Source organism: Ursus arctos, unplaced genomic scaffold, assembly GCF_023065955.2.
Source record: "Ursus arctos isolate Adak ecotype North America unplaced genomic scaffold, UrsArc2.0 scaffold_5, whole genome shotgun sequence".
Taxonomy (NCBI): Eukaryota; Metazoa; Chordata; class Mammalia; order Carnivora; family Ursidae; genus Ursus; species Ursus arctos.
Window position 1 is genome coordinate 76,645,233 of NW_026623067.1, and position 25,051 is coordinate 76,670,283.

A 25,051-nucleotide genomic window follows, 5' to 3' on the forward strand; every position below is an offset into this window, starting at 1 on the left:
GTCTTCCACATACACATGATGAGCTTAGTTGGTAAAAACATTTTCCCCATCTGTGATATCAAGATGCCTTCCCCAACCTTCAATGCTGCTTTAGAAAAACTGGCATCATTATTTTGGCAGCTCAGATGGGGTTCATAATGCCTCTTACTCATTCATTTGTTGTAGCTTATTATTTTAATTGAATTGTAGTTAACACACAGTGTTGCATTAGTTTCAGGTGTACAACACAGTGATGCCACAGCTCTGTACATTGTGCTATGCTCACCACAGGTGTAGCTCCCATCTGTCACTGTACAGCACCACTACAATACCACTGACTATATTCCCTGTCCTGTGCCCGTCATCCCCATGACTTATTCATCCCATAACTGGAAGCCTGTTGTGGTTCATTCTTACTGTATGTTGATCTTGAATATTGCATTTCTTTGTGGTGCAGACAGCAGTCATAGGAGAGCCATGTGGTGATTCTTGCAGAGGCCTTGTTCTTTCCTTTCCAAATCACTTATGGTTGCTAATATTTTAACTTGAAGGCTTTTTCAGTTTAATGTAAGTCTGTTTATGGGATCCTATTCGATTTCTGTGTAAACTAGGAGATTTTCCTTTTTCTTTCCAGTCTTCTTTTCTGTAAGTCTCATTCATCATGGCCTAGTCCTAAGATCAGCTTTGCAAAAACCTTGCACCAGGAAAATGACTTAGTCTGGTGGCATGGGAAAAGCCAGAGTTGGTGGACTTTGCTTTTAATTCCACCTCAATAAGTTCCTATAGAATTTTGAGTTATTCTGTGCCATCGTTTCCTTAATCTATAAAATGGAAATAATAGTTCCTGAGGAGCAAACAGTAGACTGTGTGTGAAAGCACTTTGAAATATATAAAATGTAGTGTAGTTCAGTATGATTTATTTTTTACTAGTCTATTATCTTCCTAATATCTGCCAAGTCGGTAAAATAAACCAAAAGCCATCTTGAAGCTGCACTGTGGTGTGTGCTGAGTGTGTGAGATTGGAGGTCGAAGGCCTGGTGTGAATCGGGGCAAATCTTTCATCTCAGCCTTAGTTTCCATCTTTAAAAATGAGGACACTAGATAGACACCATCTGCGAGGGTGGATGGATTAAATGCTATCAAGAATGTGAAAGTACTTTGTAAATAGGAAAACACCTCACAGACATTAGCTAGTTCTTTAAGTTTGGGTACATGACCCGTCCTTGAAGTCGTTAAGATTTATCCTTCAAGTGAGTCCCCAAGGTGCGGAATCTCAGTGCTACACCCAGAACTCCCACTTTTCCCCATTTTGCTGCTCCTTTACTAGATGCTCCCATGTGGACATCTCTACCTTCTGACCTTTCTCTCTTTCACCTTCTTTACTCACAGCCCTCTCCCAAATTATATTGACATTTTCCTTCCCTGGCTTATATTTTCTTTATTATGAAATTACACTTCTATTCGTATTCACTTCTATTCGTAACTATTCATATAGTTTTTTTAGCAGCTGATTTACAGCTGTTTGTGGCTAGCATTTTAAGTGAATAGTTAATCTGTTGAATTAATCCAAAATAAATGTTTAGATTATGTTGTTCCTTCAGAGAGTTTATTGTATTTTAGCAGTGATCAGAGTACCAGAACTCACAATAATAACAAATGTATGTGTTTCAGGTCTGTGTTAGATTTGAAGTAAATGTTTAAGGAAAAATGTGCCTTTTGTTACCATTCAAAGTACACATTTTAGTCAGCTCCTCACTGTATTAAACCATAGTGCTGCTCTTAGATGGGGGAAAAAAAATTACACTCTTTTCCCCTTTTTTGGGTTCAGATGAAAAGTTATTTAATAATACCTTCACTATATTTTCAACAATTTTATTAACATCATATAATAACCTATATTTAATTCTTTTTTTATATATATATTTTTTTTATATTTAATTCTTTTGTGGAACTTTGATTCAAGTACAAGATGATAAACTTTTAAAATATTACACAACTACTGAACACATATAGAACATGACATCCCTGTCTTAAAAAAAAAAGCCTCAATCAATTATGTTCTGATTTTTATAGTATTGCAAAATGTTTTCTTCCAAAAAATGAAGAAAACTCAGTATCTTCTTTTTTTAAAAAAAACATCATTTCTAAGGAGGATGTTCTTCTAAGAGTTCCTAAAATCAACTGACTTCCTGCTAGTCATGAATACCTAATATTGAGTAGTAGATTTTTGAAACATTTCCGTGAACTCACAGAAACAAATAAAAAGTGAAAAACCAAACGAAATAAACATCTCTGATTATCCTAGAGATTTTTCTTCTTGCGAGTTCTTTATTTCTTGCTTTCTTCCAGGTGTTTAGTTACTAAGTCATAAATTTCAACAACAGATCTTCCACAACTACTTTTGTACAGCCAAAAAAAAAAAAATGTTGCTTCTCCTAGATAACTAATGATTTCCAAGGCATTCTTAATAAAAACAATACCTTATTTCCTTGGGCTATGAGACTGTTCAGGCTGAGAGAGACTGAGGGATTATTTTGCTCCAGCTGCTGTATTTATTCCCAGATGTGGGAACTGGGCCCACAAGGCCCACAAGGAGGTGACAATTTACTTGAGTTCACACAGATAACTCACTTTATTGCAGAATTCTTGAGAAAGAATATGAATGGACGCATCTAGATATGAGATAAGAAATATCTGAGTTGTATTGGTTTATTAATGAGCTGTTTGTCATTTTATCATTCATTCATTCACTCACTCATTCACCATGCTTCTGTTTTCTTGGGAAAGTGAAATAATAGCAGGATTCCTGCCCTATTGCTGAGCTCGGGAGAGTTTTATATATAGTAGAGATGTTCATGGAAAAGTAAAGGAAAAAAATAGCCTCTTTTTGAAATGTATTCCTTCTCTCGCCTGGTGTGGTCTTAGTTCTCAACCCCTGGTCTTAGAAAAATAAAATTTTTAAGTGTGTGTCAGGGCCGGGGCGGGGGGTAACCCCCAGTATCCCTGAGAAGAGCTTTGGCTTAGGTGCTTTGAGGGCAGAGCCATTACTACTAGCTCCATTGTCAGACAGCTCTAATTGTTTGAAAGTTTTTCATTATATTGAGTTGAGATCTGTTCCCTGTAATTTCTACCCGCAAATCCTAGTCCTTCTTTCTGGAGAAACCCAGACCCAATGTATTCAATTGACTCCCTTCTTCCCCATGAAGGCCTTTTCTTTCTGGAGTAACCATCCCTTACCCTTCAGCTTTTCTCCATAGGGCATTATTTTCAGACCTCTGATTGTTACTGTTGGGACTCAGTCTAGTTTTGAATGGTGTTTTTAAAACACGAAACTGGGAGCTGAGTATTTCTCCAGATATTGTTGTCCATTATGAGATATATGGCAGAACCATAACATCTGCTGGTAATACTATATTAATAGAGACTAAATGCACTTGCTTTCTTGGTAGTTGCCTTTATACTCTTGACACCTATTAAGCTTGGAAACGACTAACCCCCCTGCATATTTTCTGCATGAAATGTTATTATATCAAGTCACTTCTAGTCTATGTTTGTGCTATTAAATAATTTGCACTGACTTTTATCTGTATTAAATGTTATGTTTTGGTTTCATTGTGGCAAGAATATTTAAATTCTTGATCCTGTCCTTGATTGAAATCATTGTGTATTTTTCTTGTGGTAGAACAGTTTTCAGCATTTTGAAGGATGGGGTGCCTTATTTTTCTTAGAAAAATCTATCAAAAGAAGCATTGTTTCTAGACTTTATTCTCAGTCTCATTTAAAAAAAAAGTGTGTGTGTGTGTGTGTGTGTGTGTGTAGTGTGAGTTTATACTACCTAGTGGATACTGTAGACTACTATCCAGATCTCCCTTTTTGAACCAAGTCACTAATTTCCCCAGTAACTGAGAAGGTGGGATACTGAGGGCCCTAAGCTAAGTGCCTCCCTGGGGATTGTCCCCAGCCAAAGGGTTGTCTTACGCTAGATCACATCACTTTCCTAAGGATAGCCTATATACAATGATTGGTCAGGCAGGGGAACAAAGGCTTAACTCATTGCTTTGAGGAAGCGCCCTCCCAGCTCCAGAGATTTCCAGTGTGACAGCTGAATCCTTTGTTGTGACTGCATTGAAGTTCAGTTCTCCTTTCTGTCCACACCTACTTCCTTTACTCCCCAACAGGTGTTGATTTAAAGGACTCTCCTCAATAAACTTTATGCACTCAGAACTCCTTCAGAATATTTCCTAGGGAAATTGACCTCTAAGTGATTTGGTACCAGAAGTGCTCTAAGGAAGCTGACTCTAAAATAGGATTTTGGAGATGGGTTACTGCAGTTGCCTGGCAATGGCATTTAATCCCTACCATGAAGTAGTCATTCATTTGTTTACACTTGTCACTGGTGATGAACTGGATGGGGTACCCATGGAAGAGAATGAACTGGATGGTGCAACATCTCAGACTTTTGAGAGGTGAGAGTACTAATTATAAGGATAATGGAATTCTGTGCCGATGCTGAGTGTCTTTAAGGCATAAGAGAAAGACAATTACCAATCGAAGGAGTATGGAAGCTGGGATCTCCTTAGCCACAAATAAAGAGACTCATCTGCAGCTTGAGGGCAGAAAGCACTGAGGACGACAACCAAGATATAATTTTAAGAATAGCACATTTTGAGGCTCCTGGGTAGTACAGTCAGTTAAGCGTCAGACTCTTGGTTTTGGCTCAGCTGGTGATCTCAGGGTCGTGAGACTGAGCCCCACGTTGGATTCTGTGCTCAGTGTGGTGTCTACTTGAGATTCTTTCTTCCTCTTCCTCTGCCCCTCCCACTTATGCTCTTTCTCTAAAATAAATAAATAAATCTTAAAAAAAAATAGCACATTTACAGAAAAGGTTAAATATTCAGCCCCAGCAAATTTCTATGCCAAGGACATATGACAAATTTTGCTATGCCAAATTTTCCTAGTTTTGGAAAAGAATAAGACCCTAAAACTTGAGATGGGAACATCAGCGTCAAGGAACTTTAATTAACTCTCCCTGAACTTTTTAGGCTTGCAAAAGTAGCTTTTTCTTTGTTAGAGACTCTACGCCCTACCTGAGGGTAATGTAGCCTTTGCCTTGCAAAACCACATAGGCCACCCCCTCAGATCCTGACCAATAAATAGCTAGTTTCAAATCAAATTTAATGTGGCCAGGAAAGTGCTGAACTTGGTAAGGAAGGAAAAAAGGGAACTAAACCCAAAAGGAGATGCAGAACTTAGCAGGATGGGTAATCAGGAAGCTGAGGGCAATTGCCTTAATAAAAAGCGACAATTCTTTGCCCAGGTTTTAGACCTGAGCCAGTTTTTAGAGTTAGAAGCCATAAATTGAAGGAAAGGCTAGGTTTTTAGGAAGAAACACCCTGCAACAGCATGTCAAATGTATATGGTAATGGTTCTTCCAGTACTTCCCCAAAGGAACTAAGGCCATGTACTTAGATAACTGTACACTGGGAAAAAGGGAATACTTAAACATTTTGAGGACAGTTGGATGGATACAGGATCCAAGTTGATGTTGATGCCTAGAGACCTATGGTGCCCTTCTGTGGGAGGGTGGGTAAGGTGTATGAAGGCCAGTAGTAAATGGAATTCTGACTTAGGTCTGCCTGAGGGTGAGTCTAGTGGGTCCACAGACCCACTTTGTGGTCACTTTACTGGGCTCAGAATGTGTAATTGGAATGTGTATATAGGTAGTTGGCAGAATTTCCACTTCCGTTCTTTGGCTTAGGGGGTAAGTATTATTGTATTGAGGAAGGCCCAGTGGAAGCTTCTGAAGTTACCCTCCAGCCCTAGCCAAGAGAGTAAATCAATAACAATATATCCTGGAGGGAATGGGTAGAGATTAGTGCCACCATTAAAGACCTAAAGGATATAGGCAGTTCCTATCATATCTGAATTTCATTTACCAGTCTTGTCTGGCCTCTTCAAAAAACATACAGATCCTGGAGAATTAGAGAAGACTACTGCAAAATCCACCAGGCAATAGCCCATTTGCAGCTGCTGTGCCAGATGTGGTATCTGTGCTAGAACAGATTAACACAGCCTCTGGTACATGGTATAAAGCATTAGTCTGGTGTTTGTGTTCTTTTCCACTCCTAACAGGAAGGTAGATCAGAAACAGTTTGCATCCACTCAAATGATAATCATTCTAGGATTAGTTTTCTCACCCTCTAACATAATATAGTCCAAAGGAATATTCACTGTCTGGACATTCTGTAGTATATCACCTTCATCCTGTATATTAATAATACCACATTCATCAGACTGGATGAAAAAACATGGCAAGCATATTGGAAATGTTGGTAGATACATGTGCTTTAGAGGGTTGAACATAAACCCTATGAAGATTCAGGTGCTTACCACAATAGCAACTTTCTTGGAGTACATTGATTTGGGGCACACTGGAATATCTGTCCAAAATAAAGAGCAAATTGTTGCATTTCAAACCTCCCAGCACTAAGAAGTAAGTACATTTGCTAGGCCTCTTAAGTTATAGAGGCAATATATTCTATACTTGGGAACATTTCTTCAACATATTTTCTTCATGATACAAAAGACTGCCATCCTTGAGTAGGGCCCACAGTAAGAAAGTGTTCTGCACTAGTTCTAAGTTGTGGTGCAGGTGGCCTTCCTGCTTAGGCCATATGACCAAGCAGACTTTATGATAGGAGGAGTATTGGTGGTGAGAAAAGACACTGTGTGAAGTTTGTGGAAATCCCCATGTATTAGTCTGCTCGGGCCGCTATAGCAAAATACCGGAGACTGGGTGTCTTAACAGAAATTTCTCATAGTTCCGAAGGCTGGAAGTTCCAGACCAGCAGAATTGGTTTCTGGTAAGAGCTCTTTTCTTGGCTTACAGATGCCTGCCTTCTCACCTCATAAAGCCTCTCTTCAGTGCATGGGCAGAGAGAGATCGAGATAGACAGATAAAGAGATAGATAGATAGATAGCAAGCAAGCTCTCTGGTTTCTCTTTTTATGAGGACATTAATCCTGTTAGATCAGGGATCCAACCTCATAACCTCATTTAACTTTAATTACTTTCTTAAAGGGCCCATCTCCAAATATAGTCCCACTGGGGGCTGGGGCCTCAACATATAAATTTTGAGGAACACAAACATTCAGTCTTTAACAACCACCTAAGGAGAATCACAAAGCAGACCCCTAGCACATACCATCTAGAGAACTGTACACCATTCAATGAACAGCTCCTGAGATGCTATCTACCGGGCTCTAGACTATGGGATACCAAATGACCATGCAGCCAGAATTGCCTATCATTAACTGGGTTGGATCACACAACCACGTCTAAAATCTGGTGAGACCAGGAATTGTCAATGAAAGTTGTATATTAATGAAGCTATGCCATTCACTATTGTTGTACTGAGGCTTCTTTCTCAGTTCACACAGAGGGCTCCTGGGACAAAGGGCCCTTATGACAAGCTAACAGAGGAGAAAATAGCAAGCACTCAATTTTTTGTTTAAAGTTAATGCTGTATGAAAATAGATACATAAGAATATTATTTTGAATCTCAAATAATCTCATTCTTAAGATTATATTTTTTATTTACTTCTAATTTTCCTTTTATAATTCAACCTGATATGTCCTATTGGCCATAAGAATAAGAAAGAAAATGATAGCAAAGGACAGTAGGTTTTTTTTCTGTTTTGATTCCACTATTTCTTGACGCTATTGGTTACATGGTAGTTGGAAGCTAGGCTTAGTTCTCTTTCCTCTTGTTGCCATGGGAAAAAGTGAACATTGAATAGAGATTATGTCAGGGAGTGGAGGAAATTAGAGACCCTCCTAAACCCAGGGTCTCAAGCTTTTATATAAGTTGCTTTGCTCAAAGCTAGCTTTGGTCATATGGTGCATGTTCCAAATAACATTGCCATTACAGTATCGTAGATAGCTGTTGAGTGATGAGCAAAAGTATATAATTGCAGCTCTCATGAATTTCATCTTTGTATTTTCAGTAAATTGATGATGATTAAATTTAAGGACTTCAGCCTTTGCTAATTGCAGAATGTGCTTCAAACACTGACCATAGAGGTAGTTATTGTGGTGAGGTCTCTCGGTACTATCTGTCTATAGTTTGTTGCATTTGTGAAACTTCTCTTCATTCTGCCTGATTTTCACAAGTGATATTTATTGTCTGTGGTTTGTGTTATGTGGCCTACAGGGGAAAAAAAAAACAACACACCACTTGCTTAACTATTTAAATATTCATAAGTCTATAGTTTCCTGAAATAACCCAGTCTAACTTTCTCAGAAAAGTGTGAAATTCCCTTTTCTGGGAATTGTTTCTTGCTTCTGATTCTTGCCCTCAGTGACATCTATGCTGGTCTCCTATTTCCATGCTAAACAAGATAAAAGTTAAAAGCATAAAAATTAACAAAACAAAACAAAACAAAACAAAACAAAAAAGAAAAGAAAAAGAGCCAGGCCAGCTAGCTATCCCCATTGCTCAATTTCCTTTATCCTCTTTCTGCTGACCTCATATGTTGGTAATGGCTATATTGTGGGGTATATTCCTGGGTTAAATTTTTTAAAAGGCTAATAATTGTCTTCTGGTACTTGTTTTTCCTGTTATCAACATTTCTTAGATATGATTTTCTCCTAAAAGTATTTAAAAGAAATTCCTATTGAGTGAACTCAAAAGGCTGAGGTTTGATGAGAGGGGTAGTACATTTTTTCCTGGGGAAACCATGAACACAGGTAATTTTTTTTTTTTGCTGTTTTCCACTACTTCTTGAAACTTTGAAAACATATCACTACTCCTTAAAACTTCAAAATTTTGAAATAAGCTTCCCCAAACATCAGTGGATTGAGATAGCTGAGAGTTATTGCCTCTAATTTTAATTTTTATTTAAAAAAAAGTTTCAGTGCTGTGAGGAAAAAAATTATTGAGGGGAGGACTACAAGAGAGTCTTTGGGGTGCTGGACATGCTTTATATCTTGATTTGAAGTGCTTACATAGGACTATGTGTGTGTGTGTATGTATTTGTATTTATATGTACGAATTCACGGAGTTGTATGCATAAGATTTGTGGTTTATACTGTATATATGCTATACCACAATAAAGCAAATTAATATTTTCTAGTTTTTAAGGGTGTTTTATTTTAAAGCATTTAAAGCACGAGACAAGATAAGGGAAAGAATTTTTAAAGTGTGTAGTGTTAAGCAAATGAAAGATACCACGATCTAGAACTATAACTGGAATATTTGGTATGCAGAGTGTATTATCTTCCACCCTCTAGCCCTGGATCTTTTAAACTTTGCTTCATTCCATCAGCCAGGTGCCAGAGAGAGTTCTTTGGTGCCAGGATAACTCTTACCTCTGACCCTGCTGTGGAAATTAATGGTTTATTTTTAGGGCAATAAACGTGCAGATCTTGCTCAAAATTTGCCACCTTACTATGACTTAGTGAAATAGCACATATTATCTCTTGGATGATCGTGGGCAAAGTTTCCAACAGTTGGAGGGGAATTCAATGGAGTCAGGGGCTGCATTAAGGAAATCTGTCCCAGAGGTAGAGAGAACACATCATGAGTGTAATGAGCATGAGAACAAGACAGATGATTTACATTTCTGTTAACACTTTGTTAAGCATTTTGTGATAGAACTGTTAGTGCTGGCAAATTAATGGAGAAGAAAAACTATTTAGAGTTTCAAACAAGGTCCATCATAAATAGGTTTAAATGTTACTTGGACACTGTCAAGGTACAGTAGAGTTGACTTTTGAACAACATGGTTTTGAACTGCATCGGTCCACTTATACAAATTCTTAAAAATAAATACAGCACAGTATATAAATGTATTTTCTCATGATTTTCTTATTAACATTTTCTCTTCTTTATTATAAGAATACAGTATATAAGACATGTCACATACAAAATATGTGATAATCCGGGGCGCCTGGGTGGTTCAGTCGTTAAGCGTCTGCCTTCCGCTCAGGTCATGATCCCAGCGTTCTGGGATGGAGCCCCTCATCCGGCTCCCTGCTCAGCGGGAAGCCTGCTTCTCCCTCTCCTACTCCCCCTACTTGTGTTCCCTCTCTGGCTGCCTCTCTCTCTGTCAGATAAATAAATAAAAAATCTTTAAAAAATGTGATAATCGACTATTTATGTTTTCTATAAGGCTTCCAGTCAACAGCATGCTATTAGTAGTTACATTTTTGGGGAGTCAAAGTTATACATAAGTTTCCAACTACATGGGGGTCAGCACCCCTAACTTCTAAGTTGTTGAAGGGTCAACTGTATATTCTTTTAGTGTGAATCTTGTGGATAGAATCAGCCTGAACAATAGGGCCCTGAGAGCCAGCCTGGCTGCCCTTTGCTATTGTGGAGTTTGATCTCCTATGATTATGATCCCTCTTACTCTGTACCGTTCCATTTGTTTCCATTGCTTGCTATTTGATGATAGCTTCTCTAGCTAGTTCCATTTCTTTTCTTCTATCTCTGCACTTTCCCCCTTTTTCCTCCCATTTTTAAGTTTTTCCTTGGACTTGTTCTAAGCCTGCTTAGGTGCAAATTCTTGCTGTTCTTCCTCTCATCCGTCTCTCCTTCAACGGCAAGCTCAAGTTTCATATCTCCCCCCACTTCAGCCCATCCTGATCTCCCCTTTCTTGTTGTACTTTCCATCTGTAACTCTCTACGTGGCACTGTATGATTTCTGACCTCATTTCTTAAGTGGTTCATATGAATGGTTGGTTTCTCCAACTTTCTTGGAGGGATAACATCACCGTCATCTTGTGTCCACTTTAGGGCATAGCACAGTGCTTTAGAGGAACCTGGGAATCAAAGTACACCTGAGGAATGAACAAATTCTGTATTCAAGACTTCTGTAATATCAAGCACTCAATTTTTGTTTAAAATCAATGCTGTGTGAAAATGGATACATAGGAATATTATTTTGAATCTCAATCTCATTCCTAAATTATATTTTTATTTGCTTTTAATTTTCTTTTTGTCATTCAGTCTGACAAAAGGGCCCATTTGTGTATGTGTAGGAAATCTTTTGCCCAATATAGGCTTCTAGTAAAAACAGGTTTTAAATAATGCAATATGGATACAGCTCATTATAGTCTCTAAATAATTACCGGGTCCCTTCAATAAGGGAAATACTTTTTCGATGGATCATTAGAAACACATTTGTGGTAGACTTTTAAACCATTAATAATCATAGAGACTGTCTTAATTGCTTTTGGAGAAGAGAATTCTTTCATAGTATGGAGAACCACTTGCTAATTCATCTGTTTTGCTAGACTGGATTTTCTTAAATTGGCTTGCTTTAAAATGGACATACTTGCACTTTAAAAAGCTCCAGAGACCTTCCATCTATATACAAATACAAAAATAGCATTAACGACTGACACTTACCCCCCTTTCCCTCTGTCAGTTACGGGGACTATTTAAGGTTCTATATTTTTCATGCTGTAGAAGTAATGTGAGGTTTACATTCAACTCCCTTTAATCTAAAACACTGACTGAGCTCCAAACCACTTAGCAGCCTGCCATTTTTCAATGGGAGGGGAAAGCAGCAATGTAATTTACTGTCCACATTTTATAGTTTTCCTTTTAAAAAACCTGCTTATACAGTTCCTGTATTTGCAGAAACTATGTAAAGGCTTTTAAATGTGACCCAGTCTGGGAAATGCTGGGAAACCCAAAGCAGCTGAAAGCGTCCCGTAGTTGGTGTACGGTGGTGAGCGATAAGGGGCTCTCGGTATAAAGGTGTCAGGTAGAGTGTGAAGAAAGATGTATGCAGCAAAACAGGTTTGATGTGCCAAAAGGGCAGCAGAGTACGGGAAGAACAGAGGGTCGGGGCTGGCCTGTGCCACTGAATTTAGGTGTACAACTAGGTAACAATCATGTGATCATTTTAGGCAGGCTGCAGCATTTACTGGGCACTGACTTACTAGGAGTTTCTTCACCACTACCCTGTCTGAATCCTGGTCTCTTAAAGATCAGCCAAAAGAACTTCTGAATTCACATACTGTCTTTATTACCAAACAGGCACTGTCTGCCCTGGGCCTTGTCTAGGAAAACTGGATAAGAGGTAGGACCCCTGAGGCCTTACCTTAAGGGTGCTGTCCACCCCACCAAGACTTTCCCTGCTCTCTTTGTCCCCATACTCAATTGCCTCACATTCTTCAGCAGTTTTCCTCTCCTATTCACTTCATCCATTCATTCACTTCCAGCTCCATCCACTCATGAAGTCGTTACTGAACCTCTCCCATTGGAGAGCACATACTGGAGGGATACTGTATTAGCTAGGGTTCTCAGAGAAACAGAATCAATGGGAGATACACACACACACACACACACACGCACACATTTATATCTATATATACATATATGTATATATATACATATCTATATCTATATATATCTCCCATTGATACATGTATCTCCCATAAATCTCCCATGATATATATATATCTCCCATATATATATATATATATCTCCCATATATATATATATATATCTCCCATATATATATATATATATATATATATATATATATATATCTCCCACTGATATATATATATCTCCCATATATCCCATCTATATCTATATCTATCTCCCATTGATATATATATATATATCTACATGTATATTTACATATATATATGTATATAGATACACATATATATCTATGTATATACACACATTTGCCCCCACCAGCTTTAAGATTGATCAGTCTATCTATCGATTGATCGATCTATCTATCTATTTATCATCTATCTAGATTTATTTTAAAGAATTAGATTGAGGGGGTGCCTGGGTGGCTCAGTTGGTTAAGTGTCTGACTCTTGATTTCAGCTCAGGTCATGATCTCAGGGTTGTGAGATAGAGCCCTGCATCAGGCTCTGTGATGAGTGTGGAGCTTGCTTAAGATTCTCTCTCTCCTTCTCCCTCTCCCCCTCCCCACCTCTCTCCCTCTCTAAAAAAAGAAAAAAATTCAGGCTGTCTGGAGACCCCAAGGAAGAGTTGATGTTGCAGCTTGAATCTGAAGGTGGCCTGTAGGCTGCTTTCCCTCTTGCTTGTGGGGAGGTCAATCCTTTTTCTGTTAAGGCCTTCAACAATTAGATGAGACCCATCCACATTATGAAGAGTAATCTGCTTTGCTCAAAATATCCTGATTGAAATGTTAATTTCATCTAAAGCATACCTTCACAGCAATATCTAGACTAGTGTTTGACCTAATGCCTTAGTACTATGGTCTATCCATTGACACATAAAATCAACTGTCACAGGTACTATGAATCTTACAAAGGAGAGTAATGTAGGTCATTGTCCTCAATCAATATGTTTAATTAGAGAGATACATCAACCCATCAATCAGTCAATAACTATAAATCAAGTCATGAGCCTTGTGATGAGTTCTGTATCACCTATAAACAAAGAGCTTGGGGAATCTAGAGGAAAAATTGAGTAGTCCTCACTGGGGGTAGTGAGAAAGGCTTTGTAACAGGGGTGCATTTTGTAGTGGATGTTGAAAGCTAGGTAGAATTTTGCTAAATGAAAAACTTAGTAACTGATTATAGGAAACTGGGGCAACTTAGGTGTTAAGGTGCTAGTTGCTAGCAAAGGAACACCATCAGCTAATGAAGTAGAAGGATTATGGAAGGGTATTTTCCAGGTCACAGATTTCCAGGAAATCTGTAGTGTTAGGTCTGGGAGCCATGCAGCCAGGAACTATGCTCACACCATACCCTGGGGCTTCTATGATGAAGAGTCCACTGTTGCACCACTGGACACTGCATATCATACCACAGGTGACCATTGATGCTGGACATGGGATACCAGAACCTCTACCACGGCTTGCCCCAAACTGCACACCTCTATGTCTGACCTCATGAAAGTGCATACTGTACAGCTCTGGCTTCCTCACTGTACCCTAGCTGCGAGAGAAGCTAGGAAAGAGAGGTTCTAGCTTCCATTTTGGACAGTTTGAGGAATTTCTCAAACATAGAATAGATATTCACAAGAATGCTGGTGACCACAAACATGCCTACTCCAGGTGTGAAGGAAAAGAAGTAATCAAAACTGATTCCAAGGTTTCTCATTTAGCAAATGGATGATTGGGGATGTTATGACCAATAATAGAAAAATGGAAGGATGAATAGATTTGTGGAGCTAAAAAAATTAGTTTGTTTCTGAATACATTAAACTTAAGATATCTGCAGCACACCAGTGTGAAGTCAGTTGTACAATATGCAGTTAGAAATTTGCATCCTGGGCTCAAGATGGCAGATAGGGCTAGAGGTGTAGACTTGGGAACCAATATGGAGATGAGAATAGATAAGATTGATCAGGATATATGTAACCCTGATGAATGTTGCCTCAGAGGGGCAGATAAAAGAGGAGGATGAGCCACCTAAGGATCTCAAGGGGAACAAGTTGAGAGTAGAATGCGAATCCAAAGATGGAAAACTAGAGTATCATGAAATTCAAAGGTGTAGTGGAAAGAGATGGTGTTTGAGACAGTGAAATGCTGCAGAGAAATGTGTGTGAGGGCTAAGGGTCACTGAATTTCTCAGAAAGGAAATCACTGGTGGTGTGCAGAAGTTATTTTTCCTGAGGCCAAGATCATGACCCATTTACGGTAGACAGTCACATACTCTATACCTCTCCTGAGCCCTCAACCAAATACAGCCTTTATTTCTTTGTCCCCACCCAGTCCTCAGTTTTCCCTCTTTTAAAATACCCAGTGTCCCTCCCTCCTCAAGACCACCTTACCCTACATTCCTAACAAACTCTTTCCAAATTAGCACCCCATTTTAATCTGTCTGTAGCTGTGCCTTTCCCAGTCTCACTGTTTCCTCAGCTCCTACTTTCTTTTCTTTCTCAACCCTACTCCTCCAGTTCTCTTTGGTGTTTCTTGAATTGCAGGGTCACTAATCTAGCACCCAATATCAGTTCCTAGGTCTGAACCAGTTCCCTAATTTCCATTCTCTCCATCCCTATTCATGGATGTACTTCCCATCCACCAGTGGCACTCCCATTTTCCCCAAAGTTCCGCCATACTTCATGGATCAGAGCCTTTACTTGTACCCAGCATTTTCCTGGCATTGGCTCTGTTGTTCTCAGTCCTTGGAGACTTGACTTGCAAACATTTGTCCTACTTTTCTCTGCCTGTCTCATTTCTAGTTCCTTCTTTCACTGTGAATACTGTTATTTTCTCTGGAATATGGTCCTTCCTTACTGTGAACCTGTCCTTTTTCCTTACTTGCTAATTTAAAAACAACGGTATGTCTAAAAAGTTGTACCTTTTCAGAGACACATACTGAAGTATTTTTTTGATGCAATGATATGATGACTGGGATTATTTTCAAAATATTTGAGATGGGGACAGGTAGGTGCATATAAATGGAGAAATGACTGATTATGAGTTGATAATTTTTGAAGTTGAAGAGTACATAGGGGCTTTTTATTTTTGTGTATGTTTAAAATTTTTCATAAAATGGTTTTAATGAATGTATGTAAGTAAATAAAATGAATTGATGAAAACTATTAAGTAATACTAGTACTGATATGGCAAAAAATATGATATGGAAAAAACCATGAAGGTGATATTTGAGTAGCTGAAAGGGGGAAAACACTAAGATAATAGAGAAGGAGCTCAGAGTGAGTGGGGATATGGAGCAATAGAGCAAGCTTGAGGAAAGAGGAAAAAAGTCTAAGCAATTCCATTGTTTAGGCCTGCTCTATTGGGGAAGAAGTCCATATGCTCTCCAGGGAGTAAAGGAGTAGGGAGCAGGTAGGACTTAATGAAGAATTTTGAGATAGTCATCGTGGGGAAGGGGAAGGAAGCCAGCTAGAGGTAAGCTGCAACTGAGATTGGAGAACGTGAATCTATAGAAGGATTGCTCTCCATTATCTTAGCAGTCTAGTCTTCTAAGTAACTCTAGCGACCCTCATGGGTGCTTCGGGTTTTCTGCAAAACATGTCTTTTCTGTAAATCAATGAAAATGTTAACTACCAGTAGAACCTATTTGTCTAGAAAATCTGTTTTATATACTTGGTTTCAGATTTTTATGGAAAAAAGTTCCACTGCTAAAATGTTGGACTAAATAAGCACTATCCCTGGCGTAGGTATTTACTTTGTGGTGTGTTATGCACTTGCTGCTACTTTTGTTGTAGATGTAATGGGGTATACTGTACAATGATGGATGTCAAGTCTGTCTCAAAGGGAGGACAATTTTGAAAGTGGCTGTTGCTCTTTGGAGTAGCTCACAGGGTTTTATCTATTCCCCATTGGTTAGGCAGTGGTTTCCAACCTCTGTGTGTGTGTGTGTGTGTGTGTGCGTGCGCACGCGCACACACACATGCACATACATACACAATTTTGCATAAAATTTCTAGGGGTTCAAAGATCAAAGATCCCAGTTAAATTCCAGATCCAAGCCATGTGCAGGAGACCTTAATGAGGAACATGTCCATTTATGTTTAGCAAACAGAAGGTTTAATTTTGGCTTTTAGAAATGATGAGCAGTATTGTTACCAAGATTGTACATTCTCCGGGCCTCTAATGTCAAAACTTGACCTTCTCACCTTAGTCCAGGAAGATTTACCAAAAGTTAAATATTTAAGCCTGACTCAAAGCCTGTTATCCCTTTGATGTCAGATAATTGCCTAATATATAAAATATTTATAATAGTATAACATGTCCACACAGTACAAGTTGTATTTTATCTTATATTTTTTTAAAAGATTTTATTTGACAGAAGGAGAGAGAGGGAGAGAGCACACAAGCAGGCAGAGTGGCAGGCAAAGGGAGAGGGAGAAGCAGACTCCACATTGAACAGAGAGCCCAGGACTTTGGGATCATGACCTGAGCTGAAGGCAGACACTCAACTGACTGAACCACCCAGGCGCCCCTATTTTGTATTTTAAGAGTAAACTCTATATACAGACTTAATATTGCAAATCAGCAGGAGGGAACTAACATTTATGGAGCATCTAGGACTCATTTGCTGCTCTGTAATGTAACTTGTTTAGTCAGCACAGTATTGCCATTAGACAGATATTACTTTTCTATTTGAATGATGCAAAAACTAAGGTGCAGAAAGTCTGATATAGTCAGACAAGTTGACGAGTTAATGAGTGGCTGAGCCAGCATTGAAATGTTGGTCTCTTCTATCTTTGCTTAACAGAGAACTCTGGATATTTGTTGTGGGTGTTTTGTTTTTTGTTTTGTTTTGTTTTGGCTATCTTGTATCCATTTCTCTCTTTTTTGGAGAATTACTCCCCCTGTTGCCCACCTTCCCCAACCCCATTCTATGATGTGCTCTTAAAATTATTAATCAAGGTACCCTGCCTTATGTCTCAAGCTAGGATAATCCCATTCTCTGTGAGTTGTTTGACTCCTGCTACCTAGCCTCACTGATCTACCCTGCTGGTTCCTTAGATTTCTCTTTGATTCTGTGAGCTATTCAATATCCTTGAATAAACTCATTTCTTTTGTAGGTTATGTAGAGCTGTAGACTTAACTGTGCCCTCCATCTCCACCCACTCACCACAAATTCATATGTTGATGCTCTAACCTGCAATTTGATAGTGTTTGGAGGTAGGGCCTTTGGGAGGTAATTTGGTTTCAATGAAGTCATAAAGGTGAAGCCCTCATGATGAGATTAATGTCCTTACAAGGAGAGGCACCAGAGACCTTGCTTCCTCTTTCTCTGCCATGCAAGGGCCTGGTGAGAAGGCAGCTATCTGCAGGTCAGGAAGAGAGCCCTCATCAGGGAACTGAACTGGCCAGCACCTTGTTCTTGGACTTCTCAGACTCCAGAACTGTGAGAGATAAATTCCTGTTGTTGAAGCCACAGGGTCTATGGTATTTTGTTATGACAGTCTGAGCTGACTAATACAAACAGTTTTTGTTGCCTTCTATCAAAGAATTGACTACTGTACAAGATGAGTAGTAAAAAGACATATTTAGCTTTTAGTACCTTGGTTCTGGCAGGAGGAAGAAAGAAGGACAAAGATCAAACAAGTGAGTTTACTGACTTACTATCATCTCTTGGGGAAAAATGTTGTGAATAAGGAGAAAATTGAACCTATTTCACAGAGTTGGATTTGGGAATTATTTATGGATGATACTTATTCTGACTTTCCTTATATCTTGTTTGCATAGTCCTCATTCCTAACTTGGCTGTGATTTAGGCTACATTGTGATAAGCCAGTGGTGAGTTAGAAAATAAATTGTCCCTGGATAACTTCTCTTTCAGGCTACAGAGCTGGTGTAATGAAAGCTAATCCCTAGAAACTGGTCTGCCAGGAAGAAAAGCTGTACTGAAATGGACACCTAATTTTTATTCGCTTTGGTCTTAAAGAATGTAAGAAATTCCTACTGCAGGAATTTATTCACTGGCTCCCAGTCACCTCTTCCTAACATAGGTTCATCTTTTATTTTTAGAGCTTTGTTTTGATCTATATGTCTTTTGGCTCTGAGTAGTGCATTCCATGAGATGATTCAGTTCTGAGAAATCAAGCCAGGTGAAGATGAAATACAAGGTTTTACCACCTTTTCAATACTTTTCATCTTCTTTTAAGGATGTATACCGTTCCACCAGTATTTCTTGGCACCATCTATATTTTTTCCTATCCGTTGCAGAGCATTTTGAGTTTGATGGCATCTTAGCAATCATGCAGTTCACCCTTCTTATCTAACAAATGAGGAAGCAGAGACTTATAGAAGTAACTGGCTTGTCAATGATTATGTAGTTAGTAACTGAATAGCGACTTGAACACGCTTTTTCAGATTCCCAGTTCACCGTGCATTCTACTTCCGTAAGCTGCCAACTAATTGACTAACCAAAGATAATGAAAGCAATTCCCATTTAACCTGAACTAAAGAAAAATGTGGAAAAGAAGAAAAAATAGAAAGTTTTCAGAGTATTGAATTTCACCATGCAGAGGGGGAAGACTTTGAGCCAGGTGGAGAAAAGAGGCAGAGAAGTAGTGCTTTTAGGAAGGATTGTTTTTAAGCCTACTGTCAAATTGCTTTATTCTCTGGGCAAGTGTCTGCATGTTTATGTTCATGGGTTAAATGATTCCTTTAAGGTGAATTAAACACCGTCTCATTTCCTTGTGAATTAAAGTTTTTAAAACAATTTTTTTCCCTTGGGAATTTGTCACATTAAATCCACTTGGTTTGTGCATCTATGTCGAAAACAGACTAAGGGGAACTGGGACTTCATCTTATTTCTCTAATTGGCTTCTGTACCTTCCTGTCTTGTGAGAATTGAATGTTGTTTGGATACCCCTCTCCTTTTTCAGCTCTAGAGCGAATATCCAGTGTCTGCTTGGTAGTTTTTCTCTTTTGGGACAACCACACCCTAGGTCAGGATAGTTTGTTTTCAGTATAGGGCCAGCTGTTCAGGATTACTTTTTCAGGGTTGGAAACCTCCAGTTTGGACCTTGAAGCAAAAGGCTGAGAATAAAATGTAAAGAAAAAGGTCAAATAACATTTTGTCAGATTGTTGAGTTTCTGTTTGGACCGAATCTGTCTTTAGTGTTCTCTAGTATCCCTGCTCTAGACATATTGCTCTAAAGAACATATGATGACAAGTCATCAATATTAAGTGAAAACACACCCCTCTCCTTTCCTCTAGGCAACAAAAGCAAATACTGAAAAAGGACTAGAATAGTGAAATTTATAATTTGCCACCTGAATAAAAAAGTATTTCTTGATAACTCTAAGGGCTTGGAATCTAGGCCTGCGCTTCCAAGTCCCTCTGTGTATAAATAAAAGGCAGTGATCAAAGCAGACATTTTAGTGAGGCAAACAACTTGAGAGCCATCTTTACCATAATGGGCTACTGAAGTTGAGTAATTAGTAGCTACAGAATTTAGAGCACAGTTTAAGGAAGTTAGTCTCTGTAGTTGAAAGCATATGCCATGTCATAAGAATTTGTTATGTCACAAGAATATTCACTGTATTCTTTGAAACAAAGAAAAAAGAAAGTAATAAATATCAAGTTCAATAATTAAAATTTGTATTTCATAAAGTTGGCTATTTTTTATCTTGTATTTAGATTGCACTTATAAACCTCTAAATCCTAAATCCCTGTGATTTTATTTAATAAAGGTCAACAATATAAATAAACATTTAAAAACAATTAATTCATAATCATATTTCCCATACAATGATACATATTTTTTCATAGTAATTTCTAGTTCTTTTCATAAGTCTACGTGTTCTATATTTATAATCATACTATTTTATTTTATTTTTTAAGATTTTATTTATTTATTTGACAGAGAGAGAGACAGCCAGCGAGAGAGGGAACACAAGCAGGGCGAGTGGGAGAGGAAGAAGCAGGCTCCCAGTGGAGCAGGGAGCCCGACGCGGGGCTCGATCCTAGAACCCTGGGATCACACCCTGAGCCAAAGGCAGATGCTTAATGACTGAGCCACCCAGGCGCCCCATATAATCATACTAGTTTAGATTACACTTTTTTCATGAAACATTCTACATGTCTGTCAACATTAAAAATTCCCGTGTTTTTGTTTTTTAAAAAGATTTATTTATTTATCTTAGAATGAGAGAGAGAGAGAGAGAGGGAGAGGGAGAGAGAGATTGAGAAGCAGAGGGAGAGGGTGAGAATCCCAAGCAGAGACTCCCTGCTGAGCGTGGGGCCTGACGTGAGGCTTGACCTCATGACCCTGAGTTCAGGCCCTGAGTCAAAACCGAGTGTAGGATGCTTAACCCAGGAGCCCCAAAATTTCCCATGTTTATATATTGTATTAACAGTTGCTATTTTAAATGATTACATAACATTTCGTATTATTTATCTTAATATGCTAACTTCTATTGGCCACTTAGTTTTCAACTCTTATTAAATTATATTAAATGTAGATGTATATTATAGATAACATTGTATTGAGCATCTTCATGTCTATAACTCTTTATTATAATTCAGTTGAATTATTTTCTCATAATTAAATTTCCCCAAATGGTATGAAAGTTAAAGATTATGGACATCTTTATGGTTCTTGCTGTATATCTACATGTCACTTTCTGAAGTGTTTATGTAATATGATCACATGACTTCTGCATTGTTAACGTCTATTCTGCATTGTTAATGTCTATTGGGTATTATCATTTGCTTGTTTTGATTTGCGTTTCTTTGAATATAACTGGAAGGAGCATTTTCCATTGTGGATTTTGTTTTATTTATTCTACTAGTTGTATTTATTTGAATATTAATTGTCTATGACAATTTAACAACTTATTTTTTCCTGTTTAATTGTTTCTCTGAGGAACAGTACACTTTGACTTCTGGACACTTGACTGTCTATTCTAAAGTGATCTTTGGGCCAAGAACATTAAGATAGTTTTTCTTAGGTGAGATTTGTGTGAAACCAACGCACTACATTTTAGTTAAAATAAATATTTGTATCATGAGGAGACTATCCCACCTTGTCACTGTGTCCTCAGGTGGCAGAGAGAGATCAAGGGAGCTCTCTGATGTCTTTCCTTGTAAGGGCATTAATCCCATCATAGGGCACTACCCTTATGACCTCTTTTAATCCTCATAACCTCCAAAATCCCCATCGCTGAATACCATCACATTGGAGGTTAGGGCTTCAACATATCAATGGGGGCGGGGAACACAAGCAATCAGTCTCTAACACTGCCCATCTCCCTCAAGTCACTCCAGCTTCTATCCAAGTACACACCCTCCTAATTAAGAGGCACTTGGTAAGTGTTAAAGACGGAGGTAAAATTTCAGAACACTTGATTGAACTTTTAAAAAATCTAATTGATAAATAAGGAACAAAATGAAACAAAGTGTGGAAAGAAAGTAGTTGGACAGTTTATGTTAGGGCCATTCACTAAGTATGAGTTGTCTCGTGGGTATTTATGGTGGCATATGGTATGTGTTAAGATTTAAGAAGCCATTTAGAAAAGTATTTTTATGTCTTGTAACTCATGAATTCTGAATTTTGAGTCCCTGTCTTGAATGATAGGGATGGAGCTTCTTAATTCAGGGATCTTAGCAGCACTGGGAATTACGTTTGGTACTTTCTCTGCCCCTCCCCCACTCGCCATTCCCTTCCTTTCATTCCCTACCCACATCTCTCCACCTAAGTTCCCACATACCAACTGGCATCAGGCTAGTTACATATCTGGCTAGTTCTTTACTTTTCTTTTGTGACTCACAAACGAATCAATATCCTGGCAAGGAGTTAAGAAGGCTGGTTTCTTCAAAGTGCATTTTGTAGGTAAATACAAATAGGATAACTTGACTGTTTAAAAACACTTTTAAGTAACTATGTTCTTTAATTATATGATTCTTAAGCTTGAATATTTATTTTAGGATTTAAATAAATCCCATCAGTTGATAATTCAAAAAACTTAACCACTTTGTAGAATCTGAGTAAGTCTTATTTGTACATGTTAAAAAATGCAAACATTACGAAAAGGTGTGCAGTGAAAAATAAATTTTTTTCCCACCCCACATTCCCAGTTCCTTTGTCTCTTTTTCCTCAGAGGTGGCCACTACCATTTCTTGGTAGTGCCCTATAGAAACACTCCTTAGCTAATCAAACTTAAATACTATTTATACAACCCCCTTGTAAAAAACCCACATATGAAATACTACATACACTTTGTTTTTATTATTATTATTTTTTATTTTTAACTTAACTGTGTCTTATTTCTTAGAGACTGGTCCATATCAGCATATATAACTTTATCCCATTCTTTTTACTGCCTGTATGATGAAGATATGTGATAATTTATTAATTTAGCCCCCTATTAATAGGTATTTAGGTTATTTCTAGTCTTTCAAAAAACAAAGCCCACTCAATGAGAAGCTTTGTATATATGTATTTGTATGTTTGTGCCAGTATATTTGTAATATATTTGTAGACTGTAATATATGCTGTAGACAGCAGAAGAAAAATGTGGTGTTATAAAGGTTAAAAGCATGGATATTAGGGGTGCCTGAGTGGCTCAGTTGTTGAGCGTCTGCTTTCGGTTCAGGTCATGATCCTAGGGTCCTGGGATCGAGCCCTGCATTGGGCTCCCTGCTCAGCGGGAAGCCTGCTTCTCCCTCTACAAGTCCCCCTGCTTGTGTTCCCTCTCTCGCTGTGTTTTTCTCTGTCAAATAAATAAAATCTTTAAAAAAAAAAAAAGCATGGATATTAGAGTTTGATATCTACTACCTGCCTACTGCTTGGTAGACATATAACCTAAGGACAAGTTACTTAACTTTCTTTGCATTGGTTTCCTGATTTGTAAAATAAGTATAAATGATAGTATAAACCTTGGAGAAATATTATAAATATTAAGGGAGCTAATAGAAGTACAGCATTATTAGAGGGTAATTGGAGAGTAACCTTTTCACCCCCAACCTTGATGAGGAACTCACTGCTGAGGTTGTTACAAGTATTGATAAACTTGATACCTAATTTTGGCCAAAGGAGATATTTGAGAGGGTAAATTGAGAGTAGGAGTTCCTGCTGTAGGTAGAAGTGGGAGGCTAACTGTAGTCTCATTCGTGTTTGAACTGTGGATTAAAAAAGTCAGCATTTGGGGCCTGAATGTCCTTGTCTCTGATATGCAGGAATTAGATTAGATAATCCCTAAAGTAACTTCTAACTCGAATAATTATGTCTGTGCTTATTCCATTCTCAAAATAAGATGTGATTTATATGGTTTAGATCATTGAGAGAGATAAATTTAAGTACCGATTCATGTAACACTGTCACTTTGCACTTATTCTTCCCTTTGTGTAGAATGACCTTCCCTTTGTCTAACTGTGTAGCTGAGCTCTGACTCATCCTCAGAGACTTAGATCTGACTGGGCTTTCACTGTGAAGCCTTCCCTGAGTGCCTCAGTTGAGTTAGACACTTTCTCCCTTTGAGTTGCCTCTGTGGTCTGTGGTGAGAGAAGAGTTTTCAAATATTAACTGATAGCTTTTATTTGTCACCCCATACTCAGTTTTGGTATTGCACTTCTTTGTTGCATGGAGGGAGGGGTGACATAGTCTTTTCTTGCATTTTAAGTCTCAAAAGTCTGGGCCCTTCAGGGAATGAAAAAGGCAAGGTGCATAGATAAACTAATTGCCAGGAAAAGATATGCTGAGCAAGTAGAGTTTCCATGCTGCAGAAGAAAGAAAGTACCCCAGCCAGGGGAACACAAGCAGTGAGTAGACAAGGTGAGCCTCTGACAAAGGGGTGAGGCTCCCTGGTCTTTTCCTGAGCTCAGTGCAGGGATAATGAGAGTGACAGAAATCCCCCAGAGGTATGCAGAATCTGAGCACAGACAGCCTAGATTTTCATTCCTGGATAGAGCTCAAAGAAGTGAGAAGAATCCAGAGTGCAAATGGCTGCATAGGGCACCCAGGTGGACTTGCCCAAGGAGGCTTGCATAGGTTCCACAGAACCTGCCATGGCATGGAGACAGGGACAATATTCCCATGCTCTGAAAGGAGCATGGAAATGGTAAAGGACCAAGGATGGTCCTGCTGACTTTCCTGGGGCCCGCTGTGCTGTGGGAGCCATAGAATGGACCCCTCTACCTTAAAGGGGCAAGGGAGTTAAGGAGAGTTGGGCTCCAAGGTACTGTTGATAGGGAACATCAACAGAATCAGCAGAGAACTACAGGGACCACCTACTGAAGGCCAGATGGAGGACATATTAGCTACCCACTCCCAGCCTGCCCCAGAGAAATGCACAAATCCCCATTCAACTGAGATTTTGCCGTTGAGATTTACTAAAGCACAGGGAACCAATAGAACCCATTCGTGGGCAGTAGGAGGCAGATCTGCATCTAGACTCTAGGTCCTCTGACACCAGATTGCCTTCATAGGGAAAAGTGATTCTTCGTAGAAAATACATAAAATCAGAAAGTATAAGAAGTTAAAATTTACTTATAATTCCTCTTCCTACAGATATCCACTATTAACTTTCAGTTATATTTCACCCTTATTTAAGAAAATTAGAAAATTGATATCAATACTTTTTTCGTATGTCATTATATCATGAGTATTCTGTCTAGTCCAGGGTGTTTAGTG

The 25,051-nt window shown here is 38.5% G+C and overlaps 1 pseudogene; it reads left to right on the top strand.

Moving 5' to 3' along the window:
- Positions 1–4,296: 4,296 nt before the first annotated feature.
- The window catches only part of LOC113254968 (SUMO-conjugating enzyme UBC9-B-like), an 89,979-nt pseudogene continuing 69,224 nt past the window's right edge, over positions 4,297–25,051 (top strand).